The sequence below is a fragment of the Microtus pennsylvanicus genome, chromosome 10, assembly GCF_037038515.1.
Source record: "Microtus pennsylvanicus isolate mMicPen1 chromosome 10, mMicPen1.hap1, whole genome shotgun sequence".
Taxonomy (NCBI): domain Eukaryota; kingdom Metazoa; phylum Chordata; class Mammalia; order Rodentia; family Cricetidae; genus Microtus; species Microtus pennsylvanicus.
In genome coordinates, this window is record NC_134588.1 from 12,818,243 (window position 1) to 12,828,657 (window position 10,415).

Sequence of the window (10,415 nt, forward strand, 5' to 3'; positions counted from 1 at the left end):
TGCCATCCATACACATGCATACACACATGAACATACACACACAGGGTTGTCCTCTGCCATCCATACACATGCACACATGAACATACACACACAGGGTTGTCCTCTGCCATCCATACACATGCATACATGAACATACAGACACAGGGTTGTCCTCTGCCATCCATACACATGCAAACATGAACATACAGACACAGGGTTGTCCTCTGCCATCCATACACATGCACACATGAACATACAGACACAGGGTTGTCCTCTGCCATCCATACACATGCACACATGAACATACACACACAGGGTTGTCCTCTGCCATCCATACACATGCATACACACATGAACACACACATACAAGGTTGTTCTCTGACATCCATATGCATGCACACATTCATGAGCACACACACACAATGTTGTTCTCTGCCGTCCGTATGCATGCATATACATGTGAACACACACACAGGGTTGTTCTCCTCCATCAGTATGCATAAATACACATATGAACATAAACACACAGGGTTGTTCTCTGTCAACCCTACACATACATACATAAACACACAGACACAAGCACACACATAGACCCGGCAATGTGCCAGGTATGGGGAAAGAATGAGAAATGTGCTGAGCACAGAGAAGTAGAATAAGCACACATGGTGTGAGAGGTTTGGGAAGAGGGAACAGTGGAGTTCCACAGAACAAGACATGAAGTGTGGAAGGTAAGCAGGTGAACATGCAGAAGTGCACACACACATACACACACACACGGAGCAGCATGATGCCACAGGGATACTCAAAAGAGTAGGACATGCGGAAGACAACTGTCACCAAAATTAGGGATCTCATTGGCCAAGAGAGGAGCCCTTGCTTCTTAGAGGCAGAGAGAGCCTGAAAGGTTTGTGGTCTTAGGAAGTCATGGATGCGCCATGAGGAGAGGTCTGTTGCCATCTCTATCAGCTTCCTAGTGCTGCTATAACACTGACGGAACAGTAGGTGACTGTGGATTTTTGCTGGGTTGGTTTGTTCTGGAGGCTCTGGAAGAAGACTGTCCCATACCTCCCAGCTTCTAGAGCCTGTGGCCCTGGAGGGCTTCTGAGGAAGGCTTCCATCTTGGAAATTGCTAAGTCACACCCTGTTCCTATGGAGTTGGTGTGATAACGGAATTTGCATACATGAAGTACCTTGTTTATGTGACATTCATGGTTCCAGTGCAGGCTTGCTGGCTATGTCTTGTGTGATCCCCAGGGGGAGACTGCCTTTCTTACCATTTAAGGAAGAAAAGTCAGGAGCATAGGTACCTGACCCAAGGACTTGCCTGGCTGGTGAGACTCCTTCTGTGAAGCATGCCCCTCTAGTAAGTGTCCATTTTGAGAAGGTGATAATTAGGCAAAGCCACTTACTAGTCCTCAGCCCCAGAGATCTCACATATGCAGACTCCTCACCAGCCACTGTGGGAACTCAGTGGTTTCCAAGACAGCCTGTGAATCTGCTGGGAGAGCCAACCACAGCTAACCACAGACAAAAGTGTGGCTATATGGCGACTTCTTCCAGAATTTTCTTTCTATGGCAGTTCCCATTCCAAATGATATATTTATTTAATAGTGTGTTTGTCTAACCTTTGTCTTTTCCTAGTTACTCTGTATGCTTTATAACAGTAGGGACTGTGTTCCTTTCATGTGTAAACACTTTACAAGCAATGCCTGCCACAGAGTAAGCCCTCCCACATTGATAACTCAATAAATAAATAATAATAAAGACAAGAAGATGGAACAGCATGCAGCCTGTGGACACGGCATCAGGGGTGAAGTTCAGGCAGCTGCAGAGATGGTTTGCTCAGTAACGTGCTCACAGCGCAAGCATGAGTGGCTAAGTTTGATGCCCTGCACCACACATTGAAAAGCTAGGTGTGGTGGCGTGCACTCGGAATCCCAGTGCTAAGGAGGCAGAGACATACAAATCCTTGAAGTTCTCTAGCCAGCCAACGCAGTCTACTCAGGAAACCCCAAATGAGAGACCCCATCTCAAAAACAAGTTTGCTAGTTGGTAAGCAAAGATCTCTAACGCCTGTACACATCTATACCATACGTACATTCATTGGTACCCAGAAACCTGCATGCGTACACACACCTCACACACACACACACACACACACACACACACACACACACACGAGATTCAGAAATGTTCAGAGAAGACCAAATCTTTTTTTTTCTTTTTTTTTTATTAAGGATTTCTGCCTCCCCCCCTCATCCGCCTCCCATTTCCCTCCCCCTCCCCCGATCAAGTCACCCTCCCTCATCTGCTCAAAGAGCAATCTGGGTTCCCTGACCTGTGGGAAGCCCAAGGACTGCCCACCTCTATCCAGGTCTCCAAAGGTGAGCATCCAAACTGCCTAGGCTCCCCCAAAGCCAGTACGTGCAGTAGGATCAAAAACCCACTGCGATTGTTCCTGAGTTCTCAGTATTCCTCATTGTCCTCTATGTTCAGCTAGTCCGGATTTATAAAAAGCATGGGAGAAGACCAAATCTTACAAACATGCTATATTCACCTTCATCTTGGTACCCATTCAGCATATCCCTGTTAGCCTTTGCATCTTTGTCTCATCTGGGCAGCAGTACCCACAGTGGGCAGCAGGATGCCTCTGCATTGGTACTAATTACAAAGACATCCTTAAATACATCTAAAGGAGAAGATTATGACTGCTTAGTTCGGTTCCCACCCTTCTCTGAATGACTGTATGATCAGAAATACAGAGGCAAGCTAGGCATGGAGGTGAGCGTTTTGGAGGAGTGTTAAGTCCTAGAGGTAAGCCCCTTACGTGGGCCTAGTCAGAGGTAGGCAGAAAACAAAACTCTGATCCAAACTTTGAATGTAGAAACCCATTGGTCTCAGAGCTGTTTTCCCAAGCAGAGGCAGCACTGGCCTGGGCCCCACCTGCAAGCTGGTGATCAGGAAGGAGGAAAACCGTGCAGGGACACAAAAGCGTAGATTACGCACATATCATTGTGCCATTGCTATAAAAATTACTTAAACTGTATCTCTTGCATATAAATGGAAAAAAAGATTGGGTATTTGGTCAAGTGGAAATGTTGCTAGGCACAGGTGTCTGCGACTCCACAGGATAGAATACAAAGGTCACTTTTGTATATAGAATGAGGTCCCTGGGCTGGCCAGAGACATGGGGGTATCAAGTCAATTGATTACAAGGGTTCGGGAGGTGGCCCCAGATACTGCACAACACAGGGAGCCTGTGGGCAGGCCACCTGGCTCACTGTAAGTCTGGAGACAGACCAGTGTCATGAGAGGGTGGGTATGTGGTTGTGAGACAGGCTGGTTTTGTAGGGCACAAGAAAGTGACTGTGTTTAGGGCACCACTGTAGCCTCACACCTGAGCCCCTCAAGGCATGGGTCCAGGCCTGACTGGGCCTCTGTGGCCCAAGCCATTTTCAGCGATGGCAACAGGGGTTAGAAATAATTTAAAAAAAAAAAAAAAGGCAAATGATCTCTTTTTAAAAAATAAATAAATAAACTCTCTGGTTTGTAAAATCACTCCAGCTACTATTTGTTTGTTTATTTATTTATTTATTTTGGTTTTTTTCGAGACAGGGTTATTCTGTGTAGCTTTAGGGCCTGTCCTGAACCACCACTGCCCTGCTCAGCTGCTTTTTAAGTGGCTTTTCTGGAGTGGTGGGAACTGTAACAGGCCCAGGGGCACCTAGACGGTGGACTTAGAAAAAGACACACGCAGGTGGTGTGGTCTCGCCCAGATCATGGTTGTTCAATCAGCGCGCCTGACTGCCTCCTCCCCAGAGCCCATCTGGGTCAGCGCCATCTTGTGGTCCTTCTGGAAGAACATGAAACCTTTGAAGACACTGCCTGTCGCTGGAGAAGAGGCTCTTTGTGTCATCTTCTGACACAGAGGGTGGGATATTGGAGAGGTGAAGAGTGACTGAGGGCGGGGAAAGTTCTGGAAGTTCTTGGAGCCTGGGCTTCTTGAAGAGGGTCAGGCCGTGGTCCTCCTGTCCCTCGCAAGGCAGCTGCACACTTTATAGTGTGATGCGCACTGATTCCCTGCAGCTGTGCCTGCCCATTAGGGGCTCATGGTCAGCTGAGCCTGGCTGCCCTCCACCAACTGAACACGTGCATTCTCCTTGTCGAGCAGAATCTTCACCCGCTGCACATTACCATAGACGCCAGAGAGAATAGGGAGGCTTTGGGGTGTGACAATCTCAAGGTTCAAGTTGCTGACCAGAAGGATGAAATTCCTGGCATCTACCAAGCCTGGGATAGTAATGAGTCCAGCCATGTCAGCCGCAGCACCAGAAGGTACAGCGCAGGGGAGGGAAGGGTAGCGCTCTGTGGACATTAGGAACAGAGAGACCTGAGGGAAGGCAAAGGTGGGAAGGAACCTGGCTCCTGCATGCCGAGAGGCTGACACCGCGCTGAGCATACCAAATGCTGCAGCCATGGTCTGATCCAGCGAAGGTTGGCTGTCCCCAGAGGGCAGGTGAAGCCGAGTGTGATCTCTGCTCTTGTCATTGTTGTATTTGACGTTGAGATTGGTGAACTTGGAGACGTCAATGTGCAGAGCACAGCAGGCATTTTAGAGGTACCGACCATCCAGGGGCAGCTTGGTATGCTGGGCACTCCCGGTCTGCATGCTGCAGCCTTGCCTGGAGCTGGTTGTTCTTGGTGAATGTGAAGATCTTTTAGACTGTGCCGAACTTAGAGCGGATCTGTACAGCATGTCCAGGGTCATTGGGCAGAAGAAGTTTTCCACAATGAGCATGCGCAATAGGCTTTGCCTGCCATTGCCATTCCGGCACCCACGGCAGCCTGGTTTCCGGGTTACACAGAGTTCACGGCCTACAGGGCTGCCTGGGTGCATGACTGGTTGCGCGAGCTGTGGGTTTTGAGCTCCTTGTGGGGCGGTCCACGCAGCATGGTGCCACGGTCGTGTGGTAGTTGACCATGGTGTTGGCAGCCTCCTCTGTGTTCATTTCAATGAAGGCTCCGGTTTGCAAACTGGGCCTCTTCAGAGCATGATCCTAGAATCAAGAAATTAATAGCGAGGGCTGGGTTCAGTCAGCAGAGTGCTTGTCTTGCAATCATTAGGACCTGAGCTCAGTCTTCCAAACTGTACATTTAAAAGGCCAGGTATATACTGCACACTTCTAACCCCGGCAAGGGGAGGAGCTACGGAGGGTCCCAGGACTGAGTGAACAGCCACTATAGTTTACCTGGTGAGTTCCAGGCCTAGACATAGACTTTGTCTTTAAAAAAAAAGAAAGAAAGAAAATGTGAATGACTGAAAGATTCGTGGCAGCGCGACCCTGGCTGGTCCCCTGGCGGGTAGAAGACAGACAGATGAGCCATGCAGAAAGAGCTTGTGTAAAGAGTTTATTTAGTGGGTATTGGGAAGGGTATAAGGATAAGAGGATTATGAAGGGAAGAGGTAAAGAGAGAGAGAAAGAGAGAGCAGAGAGAAGAAGAACGGGGGGGGGGAGGGAGAGAGAGAATACAAGATCATTTTGCCTGGGTGGGAGGGGGGAGTTTGGGGGTGGGTGGAGCTTGTCTCTTTAAGAGACAGAGAAGACCAGGATAATGATAACAATGACCCTGAGAAATGACAGCTGCCATCCTCTGTCCTCCAAGCAGGCATGAATATATTGTGCACCTGCATGCATGCATACGAGCACACACTCCCACAGAGAACGAAACAGACAGAGATAGAGACAGAGAAAGAAAGTTAATTCCTCTTCCCAGCATGACTGTGGAATGGGTATACACTTCCTCCTTTGGTTACCCAATGCTTTGTTCTAGAAAGAATTTTCTCGTGTCTTTGGGGACACTGACATGAAAAATTTATGTATAGTTTAGTTTATGCAGCAAGCAGCTTCCTAAAAACTTTGTGCGAATCACATTTTTTAAAAAAAAATTGAGTCCCATTTCCCTACTGACTGTGGCTATCTGCTCATGGTCGCTTTCCCTCCCTCCATGATTTATCTCCAATTGGCAGCAGCAAACTATAACCCTAGCTTCACAGCTCTATCCATCCCAAGAGGCTCATCAATCAATCATCAGAATTTCCATTCAGAGCCTATTATGTGTAAGACAGTGTTGATGGTCTGTGAAGAGAATAGGGAATACACCAGAGGCACCAAGGGACGCTGCTATCTGAATCCTCTACAAAACCGTGTGAATAGTCACACTCTGACTTATCTCGTCTGTAATTCAGATTTTTCCTCTATCAGGTTTCTCCCAAAGAGGTATCTGTGTGTGCTGAGCAGGCTATCTAAGTTACCATAGAAATAGAAAGGCATAAAAGGATATTTAGAAATGTAAGGACATATATAAATCCTCACTAACAGCAATTGTGATTGTTGGGAGCAATGCCTGAAACTATCATAGTGTGTTCTGAGTTGGGAGGAGGCTCAAATAACACACCAGTCTTCTGCTCAAGGCAAAACAAGAGCAAACTAAGAGAAAGTTAACAATATCCTATAAAAACAAGTCTGAAAAGACAGTTCAATTTTCTTCTGTGGCAGGAGATGAATTCATATCACTGAAGGACCTCCAAGTCCACCTCCAGTATCTCTGTGGTGTGACTTTCTCCCGGCCCGCTCCTGGTGCTATCTGTGGCATCACACTGATGGTGTGACCTACTTCAACAGCAGGAGAAGCTTCAGAAGGAAGTATCTATGATTTGTTGACTTCTCGTTGTCATCTGGACAGTCAGGGGATTCTGGGCCTCTCACAGAAGCCTAAGTACCTAAGGGTAAATACTGGAAACAGCCAAGACAGCATACTTGAGATTTGTTGTGTTTGTAAACACCAGAAATGAACTCACACTACCTTAATAACGACAAGAGAATAAAGGTTTACAATGAAAAATATTTAAGATTTTAATCTGTGGAGTTCAAGAGCAAAGAAAAATAGTCCCAGAAGGCTTAGAGGCGGCAGGGAGGTTTTCCTCTGGACCCTGATCACACCAGCCTCTTAGCTGCCTTTTTATTAGGGCATCTGTACCCCTGTGCTTCCTCCAACACCTGCCCCTTCTGCTGCCCACCACGTGGACACCAAGAGCCTCGAAGTCTACTGTTTAACCTCAAGATGCCTGGGGAGGTGCCGATTCTCTCTTGGTCCAATTCCAAACTCCTAAAAAAAGTTTGAGTTTTAGCACAGTTTGTCGCAGATGGCTGCCATTTATCCAGTAATTAGTTGAGGCTGGGGGTGGATGTCTGCTCCACCAGCTCAGAGTGTCATTACGAAATGCTGCCAACCACATAAGTTAAAAAGCATGTACTTAGAAATGCTACCAGAAAGGTAAGTGAAGGATGGGACCCCTCCTCACTTCCTCTACGTGTCCTCACACAGCCTCCCCATGCATGCGCATAGAGAAAGAGAGACAGCAAACTAGTCATGTATTTCTCTATTTAACCTAGCATTCTCACAGTGCTCAGTACTAAAATAGATGAAAACCAGGCATTGTGGCACAGACTCAGAAGTCTGAGGCACATGAGTCACAAGTTCAAAGCTTATCTGGACTACATAAAAAGTTTCAGGCTAGCCTGGGCTTCATAGTGAGACTTGGTCTAAAGACAAAAAGATAAAACAAAGATGGATACTGAGGACACCTGTCCCCCGCAATCTTAATGCCTCAAGCCCATCAACTCAGGATTCCGAATATGGTCTACCTGATCTTTCTTCTGAATAAAGCCAAGCTTAGATACAGTTACTCTTTGACTTTAACCTGCCTTTGAGGACAGTAGCCTGCATTCTCCTCTAGCCTCCTCACGCGTGAGCTCTCTCTCTCTCTCTCTGTCTCTCTCTCTGTCTCTCTCTCTCTCTGTCTCTCTCTCTCTCTCTCTCTCTCTCACACACACACACACACACACACACACACACTACAGAAAGGAGAGAGATGACTCTGACACATACAACACAGAGTGAAGTAGGCCAGGATAGAGGTTCATAAAGAAATGGTAACCAAAACAAAACCATGCAGAGAAAGGAGAGTACGGTGGGGGCTGGAGAGATGGCCCTGGCTGCTCTTGCAGAAGATGGAGCTTCAGTTCCCAGCACAGCACACTTATGAGGCTCGCAGCATCCATACATCCTGATCCATGGGATCTGATGCTCTCCTCTGACTTATATGGATATTAGGCATGCACCTGGTTCACATATTACATACAGGCAAAAATTCACACACATAAAATTAATTAATTAATTTCTTAAAAAGAGAAATACAGAGTCGGACCCAGGCCAGAAAGTCTACTTGTTATCAAATTCAGTGGTACTAAAAGAAAAAAAGTGAACCAGTGGCCTTTACTGCATGTAAGTACATGGACTTCTCTTGTATGTGATATGTATGCATGTTCATGTATGTATATCTGAGAGTATGCTTGTGGAGATCAGAGGCCAATGTCAGGGATCTTCCTCAATTACTCTCCATTGTTTCCTTGGGGTTTTTTGCTTTGTTTGTTTTTAAGCATAAGGACCACTTACTAGAATTTAAAAGGAAAACCCTCGAGCAGGCAACTATAAACCTCTCAGCTTTGAACACATAGCTTACATACACATACATATATATCATATATATATCATATAGATACTATGCATATATATCATATGTATATATATCATACACATACTATGCATCATATACATGTGTATATGCACGTGCATATACATCGTGCACAGATACATCATATCATATACATATACAATAGCCAAAGATCTATTGGCAAACAGAAGGCTGTTGGGGGGAAAGTTGACTTTTCTCTCCCTCTAACTTCAGAAAATCAATTCCTGTAACATTGTATCTAGAAGCAGCATTGTAAGAACATCCAACCACCGTCTATCCCTTCTTCCTTTTGTTCATTCAACTTCTTTCACTCTGAGAGTTCTAGACTGCACTCTCTTTGGAGCCACCATCCCTACCCTTTCTTCATTAGTTAAGTCAACTTGGACTTCAGGTTTAGGATTTTTAACAAGATCTGTGTTCGTACCTTAAGCTCTCTGAGCCATCTTTTGCTTTCTCTTCCCACCATTCAGATGAAACTCAAGCCTAGGAAAGTTCAGCCCTGGTGCTTTTTTCATCCCTCTGTCCAAGCAGAAAAGGACAACCCAGGCACCTGATGGAGGGAGCCCAGCTCTGCCGAGTAATCCCACGCCATCATTCTGTGTTAGTTTTTTCCCAAAGTGTTACTTTTCTCTCGCTCTGTCTCTGCCACAACCACACTCCTCGCTCATCAGATGATCCTGCCTCCTACATCCGAGAGAAAACAGATGCTACTAGAGAAGAAATACCCACAAGCAAACCCACACACCCTGCTGCAACGGAGCCCATCCATCTCGTCCTCTTTTCCTCCCACATGGGATGGGGGCTCACACAAGTCTCTCTGCATCTGCTCTTTAGGTCTCCCGCACAACTCTTGATCTCATTTCTCCTTTTCTTCTGCTCTTCATGACCCTGCTCTGCCTCGAAGCACCTACCCACTTCCAGCTGAGCCTGCCTAGCCACCCTGAACCTCATCCACACACTTTTCAGTCAAGAAGGAGAGTCATTTCTTTACCTTATGTCAGTTCTCAGCCCTGGGATCTGAGTCTGACACCCATCATTCCACTTAAGCAGCCTTCGCTGGCTTCTTTGATGATATTGCATGGTTATTTTCACCATAGTGGATCTTTCCATAGACTGGATTCCGGCCTTTCTTCCTTCCTTTGGTTTTCAGGATCAGATAATCCTGAATTTTTTTCCTAAATGCAAATCTAGTCACATGCTCAATTCAATAAAATACCTGACAAAAGCCACTTATGAAAGGAAGGGTTTACTTGGGTTACAGTTCAAAGTAGGAAAGGCATGTTGTCAGGAGCCGGAGGCATCTTCATGTATTATATCCTTAGTTAGGAAACAAAAAGATGAATCCTAGATTTCTCTTTTTGATTCAGTCTAGGACACCAGCCTATGGAATAGTGGTGTCTACACAGAGGGGAAATGACTGTGGCTAACTATGCCCTATCATGCTATAGACACAGAATCCATGGTGGGAAAAAAACTGGGCTAAAGTTGATAATAAAGAGGGCTTAGGGAGACCAGGCAGCCAGTGATGTGCAAACAAGATGATCTAAGTTTAGTCTCCAGCACCTACATTAAACAGCCATGAGCAGATGTGCCTATAAACCCAGACAAGGGGAGGTGGAGACAGATGAGTCCCTAGATCTTAGTGGTTAAGCAGCGAAGCCTAATTGGAGAGTTCTAGGATCCAACAACACAAAACCTCAAAAACACAAGGTGTATGACTCCTAAAGACTTTCATATGAGATTGATCTCTGGTGTACACACACACACACACACCAGTAAGGCTACCAGAAGGCAGCTGGGGTACGGAGGATGAACCTCCAAATGCAGAGGAAGAGAAGGA

General features: G+C 46.2%; 1 pseudogene; it reads right to left on the minus strand.

The window, feature by feature from the left end:
- Positions 1-3,703: 3,703 nt before the first annotated feature.
- Positions 3,704-9,344, minus strand: LOC142859205 (polypyrimidine tract-binding protein 1-like; annotated as a pseudogene).
- Between the last annotated feature and the right edge of the window lie 1,071 nt (positions 9,345-10,415).